Source organism: Amblyomma americanum, chromosome 1 (assembly GCF_052857255.1).
Source record: "Amblyomma americanum isolate KBUSLIRL-KWMA chromosome 1, ASM5285725v1, whole genome shotgun sequence".
In the NCBI taxonomy this organism is placed as follows: Eukaryota; Metazoa; Arthropoda; class Arachnida; order Ixodida; family Ixodidae; genus Amblyomma; species Amblyomma americanum.
Genome location: NC_135497.1, coordinates 26,170,799 through 26,195,200, shown reverse-complemented (window position 1 = coordinate 26,195,200; position 24,402 = coordinate 26,170,799). Strand labels below are relative to the sequence as shown.

At 44.1% G+C, this 24,402-nt stretch overlaps 1 long non-coding RNA gene across 1 annotated transcript; it reads left to right on the top strand.

Annotated features, from left to right (window-relative positions):
* The first annotated feature begins 1,804 nt into the window (after nt 1-1,804).
* LOC144131605 (uncharacterized) lies at nt 1,805-15,342 on the top strand. The gene is made up of 8 exons (XR_013314704.1): nt 1,805-2,263; nt 2,671-2,741; nt 6,301-6,402; nt 6,528-6,707; nt 9,029-9,145; nt 9,388-9,541; nt 13,293-13,400; nt 15,258-15,342. It is a non-coding gene; the product is annotated as an uncharacterized LOC144131605 (long non-coding RNA).
* The last annotated feature ends 9,060 nt before the right edge of the window (nt 15,343-24,402 follow it).

Below are 24,402 nucleotides of genomic sequence, written 5' to 3'. Positions count from 1 at the left end.
GATGTAAATAATGAAGCATGCCAACATGTACAATATGCTGTAACACTTATGAAATACTCCCCTTCAAGGCTGCCGCATGCCTCTTACATGCGGTAAAGTTTAAATCTGCCAAACTAGCTAGTCTGCAAGATGAGACGCCAAGCCTCTGACATCTGGCGATGTGTACCTCCCATGTAATTTAGAGTGATTGGAGATGCTCCTTTTTGATGGCATTTTAGTTACTGGGTGTGGAAGGACCAGATATGAAGGGCTCAACTAGACACCAACTTTTTAAGCAACATCACAATAAGCAATGTGCCTTAGCTTTCCTTCTGTCCAAAAAGGAGTTTCATTTTCTATGTTCTGTGTTCACATAACTGCTTGCATGTGCACATTTTGGCTTGCTGGGAGGTGCTTTCCTCTGTTAAACTACAGTTTTAACTCTGGCCTGTCTTCTGCGCCTTCTTAATTTTTTGCTAGCGTTCACCTTAAGTCGCGTACAAACTCACGCAGATCTCCACTTTTCTACGTTTCCAGCTGTCACATCTTCTCTGCCTTCGTCATGTCCACCACTGCATCCAATGCCTTCAAATCTGCTGTGTATAATCATTTTAATTAATCTGCCTACACATGTATTTATGTTAGTCGCTCTCCTCTCTTCGATGCCAATTGGCCCTTAGAGTAAATAAGTGAAATGGTAGTCTAATCTAGGTCTGAGCAATCACGCATTATGTTGAGTTTATTTTACCACATTGGCCAGTAGAGAGTGGAAGGAAAAAAAGCTGCTAAGTGGAGCTCGACATGCCTCTCGACCCCTACACTGGAAAGCAGCAGACACCAAGGCATACGTAATCACTAACGACAACAGAACATGACAAGTGTGAAGTAATTCAGTAACGTTCGTCGCATTTACCACAGTGCATACTCGCTGCTCAGTAATTTATTACCTCATTAGAAATTCTTCAAAGAGAGTGTACAATTATGTGTTTTGTTTGAACATGGCACCACAGTACAATGACAATCATTAACCTTGTGCCAACACAACATAAAATAAACTTCTGCCCAGAAAATGCATTGCTTACAGTGCCACCACGGCACCTGTTTAGAAAATAAGCTCAAAATATTAGTGACATTAAATTTGAGCAGACGGTAATTCCCCCACCCCCTCCCAAAAAAAAATGAAAAAGGGTGCTCTTCCGACGGTACGTTTGTACGCTGTAATATTTGCGAGTCCAACTACGTGTGAAATTCAGATATAAATAATTAACGCCAAAGCATTCGGTTGAATGCGAGGCGCCAGGGCGCGGGCAAACAGTAATCGTCTTCAGGTATCCACTGGTGCCACGCCCTGAGGGCCACTGCTCGGCGAATACCATTCATGGCCACGTTCACATCCAACAAGCTTGTCAGAAACATCACACAGGTGATGCAGCAGCAGTTCATCATTGCTGTTGGCCAGTGCTGAATTTTTTGGCGTGGTAAACGGAATCATCCACCGAAACGCGCGTCGACTGTTACTCGCCAGATTCTTGCAGTCCCACGAGGGAGAGCAGCTTTTCCGTCGGCTTCAAGTCTCCTCTTTCGTGCAGGGCCACTGGCATTGTAACGCACATTCTGCATGATCGTTTTACTACGCACCGATGCCGCACGGGACAGCGAGCTGTTGTATGTACACTCCAATGCAGCGTTCCGGCCACACACATACACACACACACATACTAAAGACACGCAACGCGCAGGACGCACGCAGCGAACACGGAAGAACAAAAACCCATTCCATAGCGCCTGTTCATTCAACTCCACACTGCGCTAACTGCACACATGTTTCCGACTGCGGGCTCGGCTAGCGCTTCGACTTCGCCATGGCTAGCCATGGCCAAGCTGCGCTGCCGCTGGTGGTAATAACGTTCATGCAACGAAAAGAAAAAACAATATATCAAACAATTCAGGTTGTCAGCTAAAAAAGCTACCGCAAAATTAAATACATCTTATATGTTTTTGCCGTTGTGCGCCTTTGCGACATCAGCGACGTGAGCTTGAGCGCGAATACGCGAATGGCGCTATGAATTTCCCGTGTAGCTCCGTAAATTGCAAATGGCGTGGCGGCGCCGCTAACTTTTTGACATGCTTGCAGAGGTAGTCGGTGCGAACAGTTGGAAGTTCCATCGACTGGAATTGCTCAAGGAAAGTCAGTGGCACTGCATTTTTATTGTTTCTGTGCATTGCGAGTGACTTTGGCGGCAGCCACTCGGCAACGTCTCCGGTTTGGCGAACTTGTGAGAAGGTGAGCCTTTTGTTCTCAAATTTTGAAAGCGGTTTTTTGTTTGTATTGTAACACTGCGTCTCGTCGCATGTTATGTTCACGATAACATCAGTACAACGTGCATGCGCTTTCTGTCTCTATTTAGAGTAATATTGGTCGATCAGCGTAAACTTTTGGATTCAATTAAGCACGAACTGTCCATGTTGGTACTGCGTGTCGAATGTGTTTTGAGATGATTCTGAGCGGGAGATGGTGTTCTGATAATTTGTGTACTACCAGATATAGTCTAGAGATTTGAAACCATTTATCACACTGAAACAAAGTTGGAAAACTGTTTTGTGTTCATGCATCTGCTGTCCTTAAACTTGACTTTTCGGCAATCATTCGCATGGCTCCTTTGGATCTGGAAAATTGACTACTGTTGCTAGGGGTGCCTGGTAGCAGAGCTCCTGGGGACGCCCAGTGGGTCATTTGTTTGTCCAAGTGCCCAGTACCAAAGGTACCATTCCTGACATTTTTTCCCAGTCCGTTAACCTCATATTCCTTGCAAAGATTACAGTATGTAATCAGGTAGTAAAAAAATTGGTAACTTCTGCATATTTCAGAACAGTTCAGAGAAATGCACATGCAGCATCAGTATTCTCTCGGTAGAATTTCTGAGACCTGGATTCATTTCTTCTAGGACTGTGGCAAGCAGTAGGTCAACTGTACATAAATTTATTTTCCTCTGGTGCAAAGTAAAGAGTGCAAACGTCATAAGACAAGTCTCTAGTCTGTTTCATTCTCACTGCATTTGGCCAAAACATAATATGAAATGCTGTATGTTTTGTGCCCTAGTTTCCTTTACTTTGAGCAGTAGATATTGACAGTGAATAGCAAGGCAACTCCACTCACTGACGGTTTTGCCTTCGGCAGCAAAACAAGGAGTACCTTACCCCATGTGTTATCTTGACAGACTGAAAACTGCGATGGACAGCTGCGTCCACAGCTGCTATCACCTCCCCAAGTGCATGCGCTCGTAAGACACATAATAACTCTGGATTGCCATTAACATAGCCTTGATCATTGCAGTTGCCGATAAACACCTCATAAGTGATACTATTATGCACTCTTTTCTTTGGCACTATGTATGAGGTTCTGTTCTCGCACTTTCTAGAAATAATGCATGCAGTTTTGAAGTGCGAAAAGGGAATTTACGTGTAACTATATTGTCATGTCAGTATGTTACAGCCAAATTGTACATTGATGTCTGTGCTGGTGGTTTCTTTTCATTATTTTAGGAGAATGTTATAATTTTACCTATAGCAAATAATAGCCCTCACTAATTAGCTGATTTTGTCATGTCCAGTATTTTGATATGCTAAGCCACCAAAGCATGATTCAGAATGTTGTCAGAACTAAAGGCACTGAGTCTTTCTTGTCAGTAAAAAATGTGCTTTATACCCCTGTCATATGGCATTCCTCGAAAGCCTTTCCAGCAAAGGCACCATTTTTCACCAAAGGAGCGAAAGCTTAAATGAGCAGCGATGCAGCTACACGGTGCGGCCCAAAGGTGAAAGTCGTTCAGGCTTAGCACCCGCTGCTATACTCGAGGTGGCTGAAGTGAGTGTTCTAAAATTAAAGTGGTGTATTCTGTTCATTCGTTGAGCTTTGACAATTTTTTTATTCTGATTGCTTCCTTAAAAGTACTGCAACAGCTACTCTCATCAGCAGGAGCAGGTTTTGTACGTGTATTGCCTTGGCCACCATGGGCGCTCGGTGTGGCCGCAACACTTTCACTGTCTTGAAATTTGAACATAAAACATAAACACCCGTACAAAAACCAAAGCCAGACACACCTTTCGTATTTGAAAAAAATGTTTTCAAACATTATTAGCTTATGTATTTTTTTTATTGCTTTTACTTTTTGACTTTGGATGGTACTGCGATCACAGCTTCTCGAATGCCGCGTCTTCGGGCTCCGAAGGTCTCGGTTGAGCGCCTTCGCCTCCAAGGCCCTTAGCGACAAAGGCGCAACATTTGTACCGGGTAGCTGCACTCCTTACGCCTTTGGATATGATTCTCAAAGGCCTTTGCGGTGCCCGTGTGACAGGGGTATTAGTGTGGTATGGCTGCTTGAACACCTGTCCCTGGTATCTCACAAACTGAATAAGGAAGGGAAAAGCCTCAGGGTGCTTGCCGACGTTTCGACAAGAGGACTTGTCTTTGTCTGGCAAAGTGTTCATCATTGGTGGGGTTTAAATAAGGTTTTCACTTCGAGGCGAAAGGCCTGTTGTGTGGGACGAGGGTGCGATATGGGAAGGGCGTTACGATGGGGAGCGTGAACCTTGACCAGGCATGATAGCTGCTAAAGAAGATTAACCGGTTGACCTGCAAAACTGTGAAAACAAAAAAGCCCAATTCAGTAGAAACGAATCTCGGGGTATGGAGTGTGGATAGTGGGCTTGAATGGCTTTATGTCCAGCCGCAACAGGTGGCTTGGTATGGCTGGCTGCCTTTTCCTGAAAAACTAGGATAAAGGAATTAAGCAGCATGGCAGAATAAAATACCAGGGGGGGGGGGGCAAAATAATTTGAAGGAAAAAGAGAAAATGAGGGCAGGTTCGGAGAAAAGGCAAAAAGAAGGGGGAGGGGGAGGAGTATGGCAGCCAAGGTTCCGAGAAGTGATGTCAGGAGGTGCAGGGCGTAAGGTTAAAATATAACGATAAATTAAAGAAAGCAGGAAAGGAGGGGGAAATTATGGGTTGGGAAACCTCTGACCATGTGCAAGGCCTTTTCAAATAATTATGCCAATTCCGGAATGTACAGAGTTGGCCACATTTAGTGCAAACATGTGAGCGCATGGCCGCACTCTTTAGAGGTCCACTGTGTTGCGGCGCAGCCACTCATCGCTGCAAAATGGCGCAAGAGGAGATGCACCTGGATGTGGTGCTTCGTGTCATGTTACACTTCGATGTGTGGCAATGTCAGACACAGTGGCCCAAGGAGCACAGCCATGTGCTCGCGTGTTCGCACTAAGAGTGGACAACCCTGTACTTGATTCTAAGTTTCCTCTGTATATGTTGACCCCAGACGAAAACAAGTTGTCTTGTCGAAACGGCAAGCACCCTGAGATTTTTCCTTCCCTTGTTCACTTTTTGAGTGTCAAGAAACCATCTGCCTACTCTCTCTGTACCATGCACTCCACATCTTGTACGGTTATCTTTGTATGTATACACCAGTGATAAATCATGAAGGAAATCAAGGGATTTGTATTTGTATTGCTTAACACTTACTTTAAAGCTATATCATGAGGGTATAGTTGAAAATGTGCTACGGGGGCTTGGTTTTGTGTCGTGACTGGTTTCGCTTTATCAGGGCTACTTGACAGCCACCATGAAACGCAGGCTTTTGAAAAGTCGTCCCTCAAATAAAAGAGCGTTTCCACTCTTACAATGGAAATGTTATTTGCTAAAAACTTCAATCATTGCAGTTCAGGGATTGATATTTTTCAAATAACTAACCTGAAGTTCAAAACCTGCAGAAGGAACTATGTAACTTCTTTCCTGCCTTAAAAACCCAGTACTTATTTGCCAGTTTCAGCAAGCAGAGGTCTGTTTCATGGCACATACTTTCCACTACCTTGCATGAAAATTGTGCAGTACAGGCCCACCATAAAACTAGGGGCATAGTATACTGCTTGTATGCAACTACTTTGGCATTAGAGCATGCATAGCATGGTCTTAAAGTTATTCTTTTCATTTGCAACTGGTTCATAAAAGGCCTATTCTGGCAAAAGGCATTTAGCAAAATTATCTTCCTCTGAATGCTTCTAAGGATAACTTTAGTTCATTCAGGAAAATATATATTGACAATATCTCTTAAAGGCATGATTGTCCATATTAGCTCTTGTTACCTCACAGCATTTAGTTTTGTGCCTCCAGCATCACTGACTTGCATCATATGGTAAATAGAGTAGTAAAAAGCTCGCTGTTAGTTTAAACCACAACTCATGATGGGGCTGTGCACTTTTTGTTGTGTTACATAAAATACACTTATGTATGAAACAATTTCGTTCAGCTGCACCTCACATGATTCAAATTCCACCAGAAGAAAGGCTGCAACATAACATTGCTCACTATCTGTTGCTTTCCCAGCACATGCCATAACAGCACATAGCAGGTAAGATGTGAACAAAAACAGTGCATGTATATGTTCCACACATGCATTTTGTGTACTACCAACACTATGATATTAACTATGTCATGTAAGAGAGAGCACACAAATCATTTTTGTATATATTCCAGCATGGTTATTTCAAGTTTAAACTGGCCATTGAAACGACCCATTGTATCACCGCTGGTTACCCGGCGGCACTGGGGATCGAACTCCGCACCTCCTGCTTGCGAGGCAGATGCTCGGACCACTAGGCCACTCCTGCAGTCCCCCCACTGATGTTGCTTACACCAGGTGCTGTTAAAGCCCCGGTATGTATGTTAAATGCATTTTAGAAAACCATTCACTTCCAAAGTACCATTTCATCTTTATAGCAAAACCACAGTTCGCCTAGCTAGACAAACCTGCTGCATACAAGCCAGCAGAAGGGTTGCACGTACATGATTCGTTAGGAAAACATAAAAATCAAGCAGAGCCTGCCCTTCATGGTGCATTATACCCTGATTTTGAGCAATGATCAAGATAGGCAGATGGTCATTTCATTGAACAGTTGCATGATACATTTGTAGAATCGAAAAGACAAGTACTATTGCAAAATCTTCAAACAGTGTTTATTCTCAGAGAAAACATATCATGAAAAAAGTGTTGGATTAGTTATGGTGCACCTTGTATGGGGAAAGGGGCTCCCACTTTGTGAAAGGCTTAATTTTGGAATAACGACAGCGTTTAGACTAGTTGGGTTACCATGTTTAGATAGTGGATGTGCTCAAAAAGACACTGGAAGTAAGCGCACTGTGTGGAAATCTCTTTCTGTATCCTTGTCTTTTTGAGCGCTTTCACGATCTAAACCTAATTTTGCAAGAGAGCAAGGAAAACAGATATTTAAGTTCTGATAATTAAGGGTAAAAGATCATGTCTCATTGTGTTGCTTAAAGTGTACATTGTATCGCTATTGCTGTATTGCAGCACTTCTGTCGTGGCCTTGCATTGCAGCCTCTTGACTTTTGTTTATATAATAGGCAGTCCTTTTTTTCATTCGATTGCAACACTTTAGGAGTTACTACAGAGTTGCGTGGTAGCGAACTCTCAGATTAACGGTTTGCATTATTACGCCAGCATAACTTGCTAAGTGTTTCACTGCAGTCTTGTTACTAGAACAGCCTCTTGAAAGTATTCAGCCTGGTGGTCATTGAGGGTTACTGTTCACATATCAAAATGCCGGATCAGCTGTATACTCTTTACAGCTACCAGAACTATGGTACATTTCATGACATGCTGGCTGAAGAGTGCTGGAGCACCAGACTGGGGATTTGGATGAAACAATTTTCAAATGTGTGCTCGGTATCACGCTGTTTTGTTCCAGTTGTGGAGAGGTTTTCTTTTCATATTTGTTCTGTCAAACATTTAAATTTTGGGCAATATGTTGTTGCCTTTATCTTGTGTTCTCTTTGTTGTTGAGGTTTAGTATTTTTGGCACAAGCACTCCACTCTATTATTTTTCAGTATAATTTAAAATTTGTAGGGCACGTCATGAAGAATAAAACTTCTACTTGAATAATCTGCATGTGTTTATGTTCTCATTGTTGATATAAAAACTTAGTTGAGACAGCTTGTATTTTAGCTCTGGCTAGAATTTTTAGGAGAGCCTCAGTAACATAATCACATGACCAACACAAACTCGGTATTATTGTTTGTGCAATGAAAAACGGTTTTAAAATAGTTATTAACAGCTGTCAGTGTAGGACTGGCCTAAAATGTTTTGTGCTCTATGTAGCTCTTCTCTGAGGCAGGATTAATTCATCTGCACCTGCAGCCTGATACCGCCAAGATACCAATTCTTGGGTGAACTTATGATTTTTTTTTCACTGAGCAAACTTGCATCATCTTGAAGCATGGAACTTGAGCTGATTCTTAACAGCTCTAGTGTAGCGAATTTCATTATCCTCATTGCTTAGTCTACATTCACCTCAGGACAATGGCCTTTTCCAGTTTAATTATCTGTGTCTTGCACCAGCTACATGCCACACTATCAGAAATCACCTAATCTTATCTAGTGAGCTTATAATCAGCTATCTCCTGCTATATTTTCCTTAGGGTGAAATTCATTTTGTTGCGATACAATGCACAAGCTGTTTCCTGGCGTGGTGCTCAGCTTATCTGGAATGAAATGCTTGGGAAATGGGTCTCTGATTTCACCTTGAGTAGACGAAATTAACTTGTGCTAAGGCACTCTTTGGCCACAGATGCCCTTGTGCCATTAAAATCCATCATTCATTCTGTTGCCCTAAGATACCATTGGTGATTCATTCTCTGCATTGTATGCCCTGGCCAGATCCATTTTCTTCTTTTAATTTCTGCCAGAATATTAACAACTTCCTTGTTCATACCTGTTATGGTTTCACTCGGTCAGTTGTTCTATTAATAATTATAATCACTTTATTGAAAACATATTTTGGGCTAAATGGCATCAAGTTTGCCACTCTGCACAATGATATATATGTTTGGTCTTGTATGTATTTACTTGTGTGGTAATGTTTATTTTGTGCTCACTGTCTAAACAACCTTATTTGCTTATGATATCCCAAGCCCTTCTATACCTATTTTCCTTCCCCCTGGCTCTTTCTCTTTTCAGTCATTCCTCCTCTTTCCTTTACATCGGCCATTGGTCACAAGGCTGCTGTGGGAACGACAGTCAGCACTGGGCCCTTTTTTGTTCATGGAACCTGCACTGCTACTATTAACACTAATAGTACGTTATCAGTATTTTTGTGATACTGAATTTATTGTTATTTATGAAGTAGTCGGCTAAGGCAATGGTAGCAGTTTTGGATATTGCAATATATTATGCATATATCTCACTTGCAGTATATCAGTGTGTTCACTATTACACTACCCTCTATTTCTTTCAGTTCAGTTATTTGGCTATAGATATATTGTGCTGCTTTCTTAGTTTAGTCCACTCAAACTAAAACTTTGCTCTTTGTGTCACAGGTAGAATCTACAATGATTGCTGCTCTGTCTTGTAAGCAGGAGGCAGTGTTCAATGGAGCCATGAACTTTCCTTGGAATTGAAAAGCCTTTGCCATATTATGCGCTGAACCACGAGTGTGAAGAGGAAAATGTCATGCCTTGGATTTCTGCATAGGTGAGCCATTGCGGTGAATCCACCAGCGTTCACTGAAAGACAGGGATGAGAAAGGAGACAAGACAGGTGCTGGCTCGCGACTAAAGTTTGTTGGCGTGAACAGGGAATATATAAAAAGCCAAGCAATACCATAAACCATGTAGTTACAGATAAGCATACAGGACAACATGAGTCAAAAATCGCCCTCAACATTTCCCTGATCGAGGTAGTCCAACTCATTGTGTGTTAACACGATAGACAAAACACACATTCTTCACGGAGTCATAAGATGTGTCTAGCCTCGATAATCTCCCATTTAATCTCTCTGAATTTACTGCCAAAATGCGTGTAGCCAAAAGGAAAGGGTAGCAGACTTCACATCCCGTGCAGTGTACAGCAGAGTTACCCCAACCACCTAGCCAAGCCCCTACCCTCTTGTGTTCCTGTAGTCTTACATTCATACACCTTCCAGTTGCACCTACGTAAACCAGACTACAAGATAATAATATTTGATACCACATTCATTTTACAAGGTACATATACATTTCACTCTACACGTGTACTTTTCTCGAGCCACATTCACAGAATTATTATTAAAATTTTACATGCTTTAGACAACGTATTAGGGGCCGAGAAAGCCACTTTTACATCATACCTTCTGGCCACATTTTTCAAATTGTGCGACAATTTATGTACATACGGTAACACAACTGGTCTTTTGGCATCTCGCTGGCTGGCCCCAGCCTGATTGTGCCGGTCACCGCAAAACTGTCTCAGCTTCTTTAACAATTTATCATGTTCTCTTGCAGTAACAAGGTTTGGAAATCCTGCGTTCGTTAACCTTAAAATCTGCTCTTGGAAACAAGTCGTCATGCTGTGAAAGCATAATTTCATCAATTCTGAGCCCGCGCTAGAAAGTGCAATGCTATCTTTCACTAGCTTGGAATGGTCGACATGTAGCCAGGTAGCAGCTTAACACTCGCCAGCACACATGAAGTGTGCTGAACATCAAGGTAAGGTCCAGAAACCACAGCTCTTTTTCTTGCGACATTTGCTCCAAGTTAAACCTGAGATAAAGGCCTTGCTCCTTAAACAACTTGAGAAGATGTACAGGTCCCGAACTATCACAACCTTTATAAAAGACCAGAAAATCATCGACATAGCAAAACATTTTTCCCCCGGCCCATGCACATTCTGGACAATTATTCTATCCACCCTACTCAAGAAAATATTGCTTAGCACAAGGTCAACCTTTGAGCCACTACATATTCGAGACTTTAGAACACATACCGCACTGCGCTACTCTACAAACATGCTCTTCAAATAAATGCTATTCAATAACATGCTCTTCAGATGAATTTCAGAAAAGGATTCATGCAAAATTATCTCTGGTTATTTGCAAAAGCATCTGTCTACTTCGCATCTTGAAGTTCCATTTCTTGTACTCAATTTGCAGTGTGGTTGAGTATCTTAAGAATGACAATCCAGCGGATTGTCTTGTGATTAGTGTCGATGTAGAACTATTTTATTCTATCCCGCATGAAGATCTTGTGAAAAGCTTATGAATGTGTATATCGGAGCACAACGATGAGCTCGTGTTTAGGAACGGGTGTGTAACATAAGTCTTTTTTGGCGCTTGCCTCCTTTTATTTGAAGTGAAGAGCATGTTTGTGGAGTATGGCAGTGCGGCATATGTTCAAAAGTCTGCTAAATGTATCGATTCGAAGGTTGCCCCTGTGCTAAGCAATATTCTCTTAAGCAGGGTGGAAGGAATGATTGCCAAGAAATTGCATGGGCTGGGGGAAATCTTTCGCTACGTCTATGATTTTCTGGTCTTTTACAAAGTTGATAGTCTGGGACCTGTACATATTGTGAACTTGTTTAAGGAGCAAGGCCTTTGTCTTAAGTTTACCTTGGAGAAAATGTCCCAACAAAAAGAGCTGCGGTTTCTGAACCTTACCTTGATGTTCTGCACACGCCATGTGTGCTAGCAATATTCACCCAGGAGTGTTAAGCAGTTACTTGACTGTTGGTCGAACGATTCTAAGCTAGTGAAAAATAGCATTGCGTCGTCAAGTCTAGGCTCGGTATTGGTGAAGCCATGCTTTTACAGCGTGACAACTGGTTTCCAAGAGAAGATTTTAAGGCTAATGAAAGCATGATTTCCCAACCATGCTATTGCAGAAGCGTGCAATAAATTGTTAAAGCTGAGCATATAAGATTGGGCAAGTTGGTCTGACATGCTAAAGATAAGAATGGCGCAGCATCAAGTAACGAGGACAACAGGAGAGCACACCCACGCACAAGTGCCATCCTTGGAGTGGATGCAGAATCTAAGAGCGTGTGCTTGACATTCAGCGTTGGCAGCCAAGGATCGGGCTCGTTCAATCTTTAGCGTTCAAATCTGTGTTTCCTCGTTTCCTTGACTGTCAACGCTGAATGTCAAGCACGTGCTCTTGGATTTTGTATCTGCTCCAGGGTTGGCACTTGTGCGTGGGTGTGCTGTCCTGCTTTCCTCGTTTCTTGATGCTGTGCCATTCTTCCCTTTAGCATGTTAAAAGCTGAAACCCCTTCGCAGGGACTGGCATGATCAGGCTGGGGCCAGCCAGTGAGATGCCAAAAGACTGACTGTGTTACTGTACATACATAGATTGTTGCAAAATTTGAAAACTGTGGCCAGAAGGTATGACGTAAAAATGGTGTGTTCGGCCCCTAATAAGTTGTCTACAATCTGTAAAATTGTTAATAATTTTGTGAATTTCGTTAGGAAAAAGCACATGTGTCGAGTGAAATGTGGCAACATATATGTGCCTTGCAACCATTGCATGCATTGCATACCATTATCATGTGGTTGGGTTTATGTCGGTGAAACTGGAATGTGTATCAATGTAAAACTACAGGAGCATGAGAGGTATTTGGATATTGGTAGGGGTTGTAACTTATCTGCATATTACAAGGGATGTGAAGGCTGCTAGCCATTCCTTTCGGCAACACGCATTTTGGCACTACGTTCACAGCAGATTAACCAGAAAATTATCGAGGCTAGACACATCTTATGACTCGGTGACGAATGTGTGAGTGTGCTGCCCATAGCGTTAACATGCAGCGGGTTGGACTGTCTAGATGAGAGGAATGTTAAGGGCAATCTTTTACTTATGTTGTGATGCAGCTTATGTGTAATTGTGTAGTTTGTGGCGTGTGGCTTTTCTGTATACTCTCTGTTCACTTCAAAACTTCAGTTGCGAGTCAGTGCCTGTTTTGTTTCTTTTCTCGTCCCTGTCTCGTGCTGATAGATTCAAGTACTTGTAGAGTAGATTCACTGAATTGTTTACTTGCAGAGGCTTGTGAAAAAACGAGAGGAATTTTCTTTCCTTTATGCGGAATGGAAGGTTGAAATTTTTTTACTTAAATGTTTGCAGCATTAAATTCTATTCGGAAAGGTAAAACCCACTTTATTGTACATTTTGTGTGCAATGGTGCCGGTGGCTGCATGCAACTGAAAACATTCGTCCAGTTTATCTAGCTAGCGTCCTTCTTTCTTGTGCCACATTTTTTGAAATAATATTTTGTCAGATTTATTTCAATCAGAATTTCTAAGAACATATTGGTGATCACATAATGGTGATCACATAATTTGGTGATCACATATGACATAATTCAAAGCGTGATCATGGGTATTTTTTAGTCTGGGGCAGTAAAATGAGAAGTACATAGTATATAGTAAAATTAAATATGACCAGTCTAACATAAACAAAACTACTTTTTTTTAAAGGAAAATTTTGGTACCGAAGTGCTGGAGTGACATGGCATTATGAAGACGTTGACAGTGTGCTGTATTCATGATGGCACGAGAACTTGCGTACAGTGCTTCAGGTAACTGGTGAGTACCTTGGTGCTGTGCTTCTGCTAATGTAGCCAAATTATGTTTTTAATCTAAGAGTGTATCTGAAAACTTAAGCAAAAATTGAGTAGTATTTAGATATTCTTTCACCAGATACCACTGTGAGAATTAGTTATTAATGATGTGTCTCACATGTACCCTTGTCTGCTGAATATAGTAAGCATGGCTTTCGAGCTGAGTGCCTCCGACATATGAAAAAAAAATGGCCACTGGGCTGCTCCACGACGCGTGGAGCAGCCCAGTGTAGCACATTCAGGCTTCATGGAGTGGAGAATGAAGGCAGTAAATAATTTAAGAGTAGAAAACACAGCACAAACCACAGGACCAGGAAACTGACAGAACACACCGACCCTGATGACACTCTTTGCATGAAGGGTGTTATAAAGTTGCCTGTCATGTAGTGCAAGATGGAGGTCGCACAGGACGGGTGTTAAATATGAGTTGATGCAGACACCTGTCATTACGTAGTACTCACTGTAGAACTCGAGCAAGAAGCAAAGGTAACAGCTGAGCATGGCCACTCTTGTGCTTTCCTCCGCAAGCAATCTGGAATTGCACTTAGAAATCTTTTATGCTTTCTCTTGACATATACATCATTGCTGCATGTGGCGAGGAAAAGTACATACCCTTGATGTCAAGTGACAGTGAACTCACAGGGCTGGTAACAGCTCACTGAGGTGTTGTGATATATCTACAGGGCACCTCATGAGAACAAAGAGCCCTTGAAGGAATTCTCTCAAAGTTTGTTGCCACATGGACCTCTTCGTAATCAATGACTCTAAAAGGCAAGCCTTCCTTTAGTGTCACAAAAAAAGGCCTAGGACATGGGTCTTTTTGCTTCTCCATTAGTGCCAAAATGTTTGTTAGCGAGATCTTTCGCAGATATATAATTATTTCACAAAATGTCAAGAAGGAGACTGAAGCTGCACCAAGCAGTACCAGTAAAAAACTTATCACAGCTGTTCAAAAAGCAGAAAGACTCATGCCTTCATCCTTCTTTTGCATCAGACACGTGAGGACACTTCGTCTTTCTGGGTCATCATTTTGAAAAGGTTCACATGGCAACGGCCTTTGGTTAAATTTCTGCCAAGAGCCCTTTTTTGAAACTTGAGCATCCGTTCCTTGTGAGGCACACTGCAGAGATATTGGAATGCCTTAGTGAGCTGCTTCCGGTACGTGTGACTGCATTTTCACTGACATCAGATAATAGTACATTTTCTTGCACATGCTGAGATAATGGAAGCTATGAGTGAAAACATGCGGTTTTGGGGAAGTGTGCTTCCTGGGGCCGTATTCCAAGTTTGTGTCATAATAAAAAGCATCATAATCTGCCGCAACGGGCATGCCCGGGAACTGGATATAAACTGAGTGCGGGACTTTCGCTTCGTCTTGTCTTGCCTTTAACAAATTGGATGGAGAATAAATTCGGCAAGCGTCTCCCACCTTTTTCAGATGTTACCAATGTTCCTTGCTCGCTAAGTTGTGCATTTAGTACTATGTACAGAAAGGCACCTGCATTGAATTGCATCTGGCCCCCATCCTGAGCTACTTTCTATTTGCACAAAATGATAAGCAACTGTAAAGACTTTTATGCGCACAGTGCCGCCCGGGAAAGCGCATTTTGTCTGCTTCTTTCTGGACCTGTGGTTTTTACTGTTTACTGTTATGAGAAATGAATTTTGGGCAATAAATTATAACGGGTTGGTTCTCGGTGAATGGCTTTTGAAAGCTTCTACGAAAGCCGATTGTTCAATAGCGGATGGTTGAAATGTATTTGTGAAATTTATATTTGGTGTTGTGTGACCACTAAATGAGGATTTTTTTTATGCTTTTCAGATGAATCCGACAGCAATGTGCAGATGTACAATGTGTGTAGTTTGCCATGAAAATAAAACGTATGTACTTGTACTCACCCAAACACTTACCACTCTTTCATTCTAAGCTGCATTCTTTGTATGTATGCACTACATGATATGTGTAAAGGAAAGCCTTGCACATAATACTTATTTCTTCGGCACCTGGACGGCTATATCTGCAGTGAACATTGCGGGCAGAAGCTATACGAAGACGCATGTTCATGTACTACAGAAAGTACATAATTACAATACAGATAATTTCCGCTCTACAAGAAATGACTTCCGAGTGAACGGAGGACGTATGCATACACATTGCGGAAACTTCAATAAGAACAAAACATAAGCATTCGTTGTGAAAAAACGATTTCGGTCTCGTGCATAGCATGCCGTAACTTTCCGTTACCAAGAATGTGACAGTCGTCATACGGAGTCTCTGTTTCTGACATTTAGTCCGTACCTCATGTTGCGGAAAACCCTCCGGCAACGCATTACCAGCGGGTTTCTCTGTACTGCGGAGCATTTTTTTTACAGTGTAGTTCCGTAATTGCATGATAATTTTAGGAAGATATACGTCTTTGAGATGGGTAGCCAAAATGGTTTGAAAGAGAGAGCTGGGGGATTTGAGCACAAATATATGTTACACGACATGTTAAACGGCATGCAAAACACGTTATACAGGTTATGTATAATTTGGCTGAGAAGAAAATATTACTAGAACCACTTGCATGAAAGGGCAGTTACGCGGGAAATGACGTGCATGGCGCACCGTCATAGAGGAAAAAAAGGCGTGAGGTTATGTTGTCGAGTCGATCAAGGGAGCGCTGCACCGCCAAGTTTTTTAGACTTGTCCCAAGCAACGGAATAATTTCTACATATAAGCTGCAAGTATTTGGGTCATCATCAGACTGACCACGCCCACTGCAGAGCAAAGGCCTCTCCCATATCTCTCCAATTAGCATTGTCCTGCGCCAGCAGCAGTCATCCTATCCCCGCAAACTTCTTAATCTCATCCGTCCACCTAACCTGCTGCCGCCCTTTCTACGCTTCCCTTCCCCTGAAATCTAGTATGTTGCCCTAGCTTACGGACAAGCGCTTATCTTGCCTTCGCATTACATGCCCTATCCAAGGCCATTTCTTCCTCCTGATCTCGACTTGTACGTCATTATCCTGCGTTTGTCCCCTCACCCACAGTGCCGTCGTCCTGTCCCTTAATGTTGCACCTATCATTTTTCTTTCTATGACTCGCTGCGTGGTCCTGAACATAAGTTGAACCCTTTTCGCTGTTTCCTCTACGTTTCTACCTCATAGGTGAGTACCGGTAAAATACAGCTGTTATATACTTTTCTCTTGGGGGATATTGGTATACTGCCACTCATGATCTGAGAAAACCTGCCATATACGCTCTACACCATTCTTGTTCTTGTTATTTCGCTCTCGTGATTCGGAAGTAGACTTATTCCCTTACCATTTCCAGCCCCTCGCTATCAATTGTGACCTAATGTTCCCTTGAGAGACTGTTGAACATTACCTTGGTTTTCTGCATGTTAATTTTAATACCCACCATTTTACTCTGCCTGTCTAACTCACTGATCATGCTTTGCAGTTCATCTCTTGAGTGACTTAGCAAGGCAATGTCTTCAGCGAATCACAGATTACTAAGGTATTATTAACTCTTATCCCTAACTCTTTCTAATCCAGTCCTCTCAGTACCTCCTGTACACAGGCGGTGAATAGCATTGGCGAGATCACGTCTCCCTGCCTGACACTCCTCCTTATTGGAGTTTTATAGCTGACTTCATGGAGGGCAAACCCGTATCGATATCTTCCAGTATTTTTACATACGGCTCATTCACCCTGATTCCGCAATGCCTTCATGACTGCTGAGGTTTCGACTGAGTAACTAGTTTCATTAGGATATTGTAGGGCAAACATTTGTTCTTTCTCTGCAGTAGCTTTTTTATAGCATGTCCTTGTGAGTGCATGCGTGCCTGTAGATCTGTGTGGGCGGCTCGGTGGCAGTATCGAAATTTGGGGACTTGAAGTATTTCCCTGGCTGTTTGGTATAGCCCAAACCCCATGTGCTAGTTGGAAGTGCTCGTGTGGCGTTGAATCGAAAGTACTTGAAGAAAAAAAAAAGAGTGGGACACTGTCGACCTAAAGTGCGGTGAGGCGAAAGCCTTTAGCGCGGTGTTGCTGCTTGTGCCACTGATGTGTGGTTAAAATGTTAATTAAGGGCACAATTGTATGTGAATTTTAAATGCTGGAGACACTGAAGGGCGTTTTGGAGGCATCCGTCTGATTTGACGGCATTCTGCACTCTCCAGCGTCCTACATACGTGTTGGCAGGACGCAGCGGTAGTGGTTAGCACGCTCCGCTGCGGAACGGAAGAATGGTGGTTCGAATCTCGTCGTGCACAAAGATGTTTTTTTCTTATCGAGTTGAAAAGCGTAACGGACGGACGGTTGGATGCGAACATGAGGCATTAAAGGCTTTCTACAGAGGTGGGAGCGGCCGGGGTAGCTTCCTGCTTAGCCGCAGGTTTGATGCCACGGTATCGGTGCATCATGGTTCATTTCTGGGGCACATATGTGTAGCCCACTCAGGATAGTTGCAGGGGAAGACTCCTCATATCATCGCAACGACGTTTTACGGAGGAACATAGCAGTCTCCTTGTTGTTTGCTGTTGCTGTGTAACACCAACACGCCTTGCAAAGCGTGAAATGATACTTAACTGTTGTAAAAAGGTCCTGCCAACTCGAGGGCAGAGCTTATTGGAATCATGCATTTAACCAGGAAATAAGCAAGAACAGAAAAGATAAGTTTTAGTTTAAAACAGCTTTATGGCCAGTTAAACAACTCAGAATCTGAGCAGACACCGGCAGCTTGGACATTTTTTAATGTAGCCCAGGAAAATTAGAATACATCCCCGAATGGAAATGTCTTACTTCTAAACACGGAATGGCGACGGAAAGCAAGACCCCAGAAGGTGCCTGCGACCATCCTGAGTAGAGGACGCGCTATCTCGGTAAGCACCGTGTTTTCCGGTCTGTAGTCCGAGGAGTATACATGGATATTTGAAACGGATATTTCACTTGGGGCGAACTATCTATGGGTGTGGACACTACATGATTTAATTTTATGACACCATTTTGTCAGAACCGAAGAAACCAAACTTGGCTGTCAAAGTAAAAAAACGGCATTCGACTGCGGCTGCTATATTTTGCTAGGCTAAATCACATAGCGAAATCAGCTCCAATATGCAATCAGCTTCGATATGCAAGCAAATGCTGCCGGCTGTAATTAAGTGGCAGCTTTTCAGTGCTTCGATATGTGAGCGCATGCGCGAAACGTCGCTGAATAACGCCACAGGCATCGTAGAACTTCTTGAAGAACGGTTGCGATGGCTACGAAAAGACGAAGGGCCTTCCCGGCAGCATTAGAGTTCAGTGCAGTGGAACGTGCGCAAGCAGTAAAGTCGAACCGAGCAGCGAAGAAAGAACTCGATGTTTTTTAAAAAGCGCGCGGGTGTCAATTGCTTCTCTGAAACATAGATGGATGTTCTAAAAGACTTATTTTCAGCGGAAATTCGTCCGTGTGGAATATACACCGGGTTCAGACTACGTACGCGAATAATTATTTTAGGCCGAAATCTTCACCGGCTGCGCACTATATTTGGGAAAATATGGTAATTTGTGGGAGAAAAGCAGAAACTGTTCTAGTGCGTGTCTTGCTAACTAGTCGCGATCGAATTCGGTTTGATGTGTCCGCCTGTGCCAACCAATAAGGACCTTGCGCTGATCAGGCAGTGCTGCGTTTGTCCCACGGTGGTGCCAAATGCCGATGCCACCTTGAGTGTTTACAAACTCCGGGTACGGGTGTCCCAAACGTCCCAAACTCTAAATGCTAACGTCCCAAGATAACGTACCAAAAGCTAACGTCCCAAAGATAAAGAGAGACTGAGGGAGGAAAAGAAGCAACCGGTGCCGTAGTGGAGGTCTCCGGAATAATTTCGACCCCCTGGGGGTCTGTAACGTGCACTGACATCGCACAGCACACGGGCGCCTTTGCTTCGAAGAAAAAAATCGATTGGTATTTAAAAATTGGTTGTCCAGGAAATAAAATGGCACAATAACTGTATTCCCTATATCGGTGGACACCCGAACCTCGCCGTAAAGAAGAGATAAACGTGGTTGGGCTGGAAGTCGGCTTGAGGTCAAACTCTAGCGTGCGCGAAACGCGCCGCAGCTAGCCCAGTGAAGCTTTCGCTTGAATAAATCCATAATAGCTGGCAACCATATCCGCTCCTCCTCGATACTGTACCTGTCGCAGCTCGCCATAAAGCTGCACAGTGGAGACGTCTCTAGCCATGACGCGCACGGAGGCCCGGTATATACTGTCAGACTCTAAAACTGCCATACTAAATTTTACCTGCACCTTCCCGTCCCTGGATTTCGCATACTGAACTCCCTCGTCGGACACCCTCCCCGCCACATGGAGCTCATATGGGTGCCTGTCCACTCCGGCAATCCCGGAAACGAGGCTACCAACGCTTTAGCCCGAGGTTCTTTCAACCGGGCACCGGCAGCCTCCGATCTAGAATTCTCACGGGAGTGCATGCATCCATTCAATGAACAGACGCAGGCCTGCAAAGCCGAGCATCACCTCTACCCCCCACCCCCTCCCTCCCTCGACAATTATCACCAGACACCTTTGAGGCGGCTCCAAACACGCTCCTTACCCTCCCCATATACACTCCCCATATACGCCCTCCTTCCCTCTGCCACCACCCCAAAGCCACTCTCGATCATATCCTTTTCCTCTGCCCGGCGGATCCTCCCCCGCGGGGCCTGGAGCACCTTACCACTTGGGAGGCTTGGGAGACCCTACTGCGCTCCGAGGACACGGCCAAGCAAGCCATCGCCACAGGCCGGGCTGCCATCGTTATGAGCCTCCGGGAGATGAACGTTTGAGTGCAGTGGTGCCCTGCGGTGCCCAAGGACCTGCGTGTCTAACTTCCCTGTGTCCATTAAAGTTTTAATAGCCACCATCAACGGAACCAGATACGCTCAGATTGCAAGCGTCTTTCTTTTTTTCCTCTTCAAAATGAGCATCGACACGTGCTCGGCGTTAACGGTCACAAAATTTCCGCATTAATGCGTGGAAAGGTTTCGTCTATGTACAGAGATACTGAGGTGATCTCTACTCACATTGAAGTCCAGCTTATTGCTACGCCCTTTCCTCCATCCCGAGATATAAAGCCCGTAAAGGTGGTCTCCATTGTAAGCGTTTCTACTCCTTAACTCTGCATTTTATTTCAATTGTCAATTACATGTGTCACCTTGCATTCATAACAGAGTTGCAACCGAGCAACACCTCAGTCTGCTAATTCAGGTATTAGGCCTACCAAGTGAAAAAGAAACAGAATAAAAATTGCCTGTGGCTGTTTGACTATAACGTGCTGCTAGAACCGCGGCGTTACTTTGCAGTTTTTTAAATGTACGCCATGTCCACATTCAGAGCGCGAGACATGGGCTTTCACGTTCTTTGCATCCCCTAGCGCATCACGAGCCAACCACACGCGATTGCTAGCCTTCGCCTCGCGCTTGTATTGATTCTTGGTTATGAGGAGAGTAAAAGCGCAGTAACCGTCTCACCACTGGGTGGGCACCTGAAACCAGTCGTAGGAAAATGATTGGATCTATTGTAAACTTTTATTTCCAAAAATTTGAGGGGCTGTAGGCCGCTCGCCTAAACGACGGCCAGAAAGGTCCTGCCTTCTGCCGGCGTCTTCGGCCAGTTGGACGACCTTTGCCTGAGTCTCAGGATCAGAGCTGAGTTGGAGAGCCTCCCATTGCTCAAGCGACTTTTTTTTCCTTCCAGAGAGGCAATAGGGCATTTCCAGCGAATATGGTTGAGAACCGATTTGTCGAACACATAGCCTGCACTCATTTGAATATGCTCCTGGATAATGAAGACTAAAAAAATTGGAGAGGACACTGAAGTTCCGCCTTAAGTATTTGGCGCGATAGCGTAGTGGCTTACTCTTTCCATTCTTATCCGTTTGACACCTTTGAGCCCATTTTTAATTTTGAGTAATCGTTCATCATACAGCGTTCTTGGTGGTGCCAAAGCAGTTCTCTTTGCATATTGCTTACACGTTTTAGTCAAGTTGGTGGCTAGATTGCGACAAGGATGTCAAGCGATGACATAAGCACTTTCACCTGCATGCTTTGAGACTTTACCGCATATAAACATCGAGTGCGGAGTAATGGGAGAGACTGCTCTCCGACAACCGCTGTGAAGACAACCAGGTCTTCACCGCGAGCTCCGTTCTGCGCCGATGCTTCCAGTGTTTTGATCTCCCTGCCAGTTTTTAAGCTTGACGAGTTGTGCTTATCCCCACGCCAGACCCGGGGGTCCCCTCGGCCGCAAAACCGAAGGCGAATCAATCTTATTAACGTTGATTAAAAGGCTCCTGCAACTAATTTGGTTCGGTGCTTGATGGGTGAGACGGCAACGCTCCTCGATAACCATTTGGCCTGCTCTCCATGCATGATAGAAGAATTAGCTGACTGTAGTTTCTAACTCTCGACATTTTCGTCTGCACTCAGGGGCGCTTGCCAAGCGATCTCTCGGTTTCCTTAAAACAAGAAAAAACGCTTGATCTCCTCGAACACGGATACATATTTAGCGCCGTTCAAGCCTCCAGGTTTCCTGCAGGTCTCAAGTGATTACCTATACCTGGTTGTCTGGCCCTCCCCTTAACTTTAGAAAAAGCCAGTATTTGATAATTTGCCGGTCCGAAGTCTGTCTAAGGCCTTTTCACATGTTGCGACTAGAACGAAAATATTCGGCGCAGTCGGTCATGCCGCGGATCAAGTGCCACTCGTCCCTGCCTGCACGTGGGCCGCTGCGGAGACGCGCGGCGTCAAAAAACAAAAAAACAAAAGAACTCCGCACTGTCACCCCGCCAACTATAACTGTAGGTGCTCGAAGGATTCGAAAGCTTTCGGCTGCATTGTCCCCCCGCCACCGGACGACGGCTCCTGAAAGGAGCACCTCACCACAGCATACCAAAAAGAGCGCGGACGGGCAGAAAAAGCCTACATCGCGTAGACTTCGACTTTGAGGGAAAAAAAATGAGCCAGGGAACTACACAGAACTTGTTTGCAACCTGGGTGTTGTACTCTTCACGGTGATCAAGAACGGTTACTTGTACAACACACTGTGATAGTGAAGAAAGCTGTGCTGGGCCTGGCATAGAATGACATCCAAAAGCTCCTGTTCACGTACAAGTCGAACCAAATCGCACATCCATTCGACAGCAACGAAGCGAGAGAGCAGCAGTGAAAGTAAAACGCAAAAAAACTTGAGAAGAAGGCAACAGATTCAAAATGATCACATACACAGGGTAATCGGAAAGCCTTGCTGTAGAATTGCCTCTTTTGTAGAGGGTGATGCAGCAAAATGGTCCCGGGTGCTATCAGGATGCAACGTTTACCATGCGTATTGTGGGAATTCGTTGTAAGACTGAGTATTGTGTTAATTTCTCACTTTTTGCCGTGCGCTGTCTCATTTCCTCCACTGGTTGCGACAATATGCGACATTTTGAATTTTTCAGTATCGCTTAAACACGCTGTGGTTGCTCAGTGCTTAGGACGCTCGGCTACTGATCCGGAGTTGCCTGGTTCGAACCCGACCGCGGCGCCTGCGTTTTTATGGAGGCAAAACGCTAAGGCGCCCGCGTGCTGTGCGATGTCAGTGCACGATAAAGATCCCGAGGTGGTAGAAATTATTCCGGAGCCCTCCACTACAGCACCTCTTTCTTCCTTTCTTCTTTCACCCCCTCTTTATTCCTTCCCTTATGGCGCGGTTCAGCTGTCCAACGATATATGAGACCGATACTGCGCCATTTCCTTCCCCCCCCCCCAAAAAAAAACAATTATTATTAGTATCGCTTAAGCTGTCGCACTGATTCATCAGGTAAAGGCATAGCGCGACTGAGACAGGACGAAAAAATAGACAGACCCAGCGCTGCCTGTGGCTTTCGTACATGAACCGACGAGCTCAAGAAAGTATGCCGTTTTGGCCTGCTGATATTTACTGAGAATGATAAGATGTCGGTATGAAATAATCGAGTACAGTTTTCTTTTAAAAAGCGAATAATTAAAAACTGGCGGTGATTCGAAAAGTTGTCTTGCGTTTTGCCGGGCACACTCTCCCCTAATTAGCAATGCAGTTTAATTACCATTGAAAATAGTTATTGCCACGTATTCCTATACGCAACGAAAATAAACTAAGGTCGGCAAAATAGGTTTGCAGCCCTCAATCTAGAAATTACATCAGAGATCAGGACTGTCCTTTCTACGCACGTCCTTTGCAGCAGCATTTCTCAGCTATGTGTCCCCGTCCTCGTTTCTTTTATGCATCCATTTAACGGTTCCAGCACATGAGGAAATAACTGGCGCAGTAACTGTCGGACTTTGGTGGACACCTCAACCGCACCGTCAGGGAAAATATGAAGGAAGAAGTTAAAGAAGGAACAAAAATCGAGGCTTCACCGAGTCACTGGATACGTTTTCACTCAGTGGCTGTATGCGTCTAAGAAGGCTCCGCTTAATTTCAGCCACCTGGGGTACTTGACCGCAAGCACTGACACCGGGCAGCACACGGAGGTTTTTGAAAGCTTCGCCTGCCATTGAAACACGTTCGCCGCTGCTGCCATTCTACCCTGCGTGCTCGTGCTCAAAACCATAAGGCCATAACAACTGAGGCACCACAGCAAGTAAGCGTGCGGAAACCTGAACACGAGTGGCGGGTGGACAAATTTGAGTGATGAGGAATCGAACGGCGGCTCCAATGCAGCCAAGGGATAAGTTATTTGGCTGCGACATAGCGCTCTGATATCTAGCGAATACCAACGGTGTGTCTGGGCTGCGTGCTGTCAATTACCTGTTAATCGATATTCACAGCCCACGATTGAGAATAAAAATCGATCTTTTCAGCGCTAAAACCATGAAATGATCAGTTTGCAACGTGGAATATGTAGCCGCAGCAATCAGCGCTCTTGAGTGCAAGCGCATTCAAACTGGCTACTTCATAAGCTTGAATATCGGGATATCCC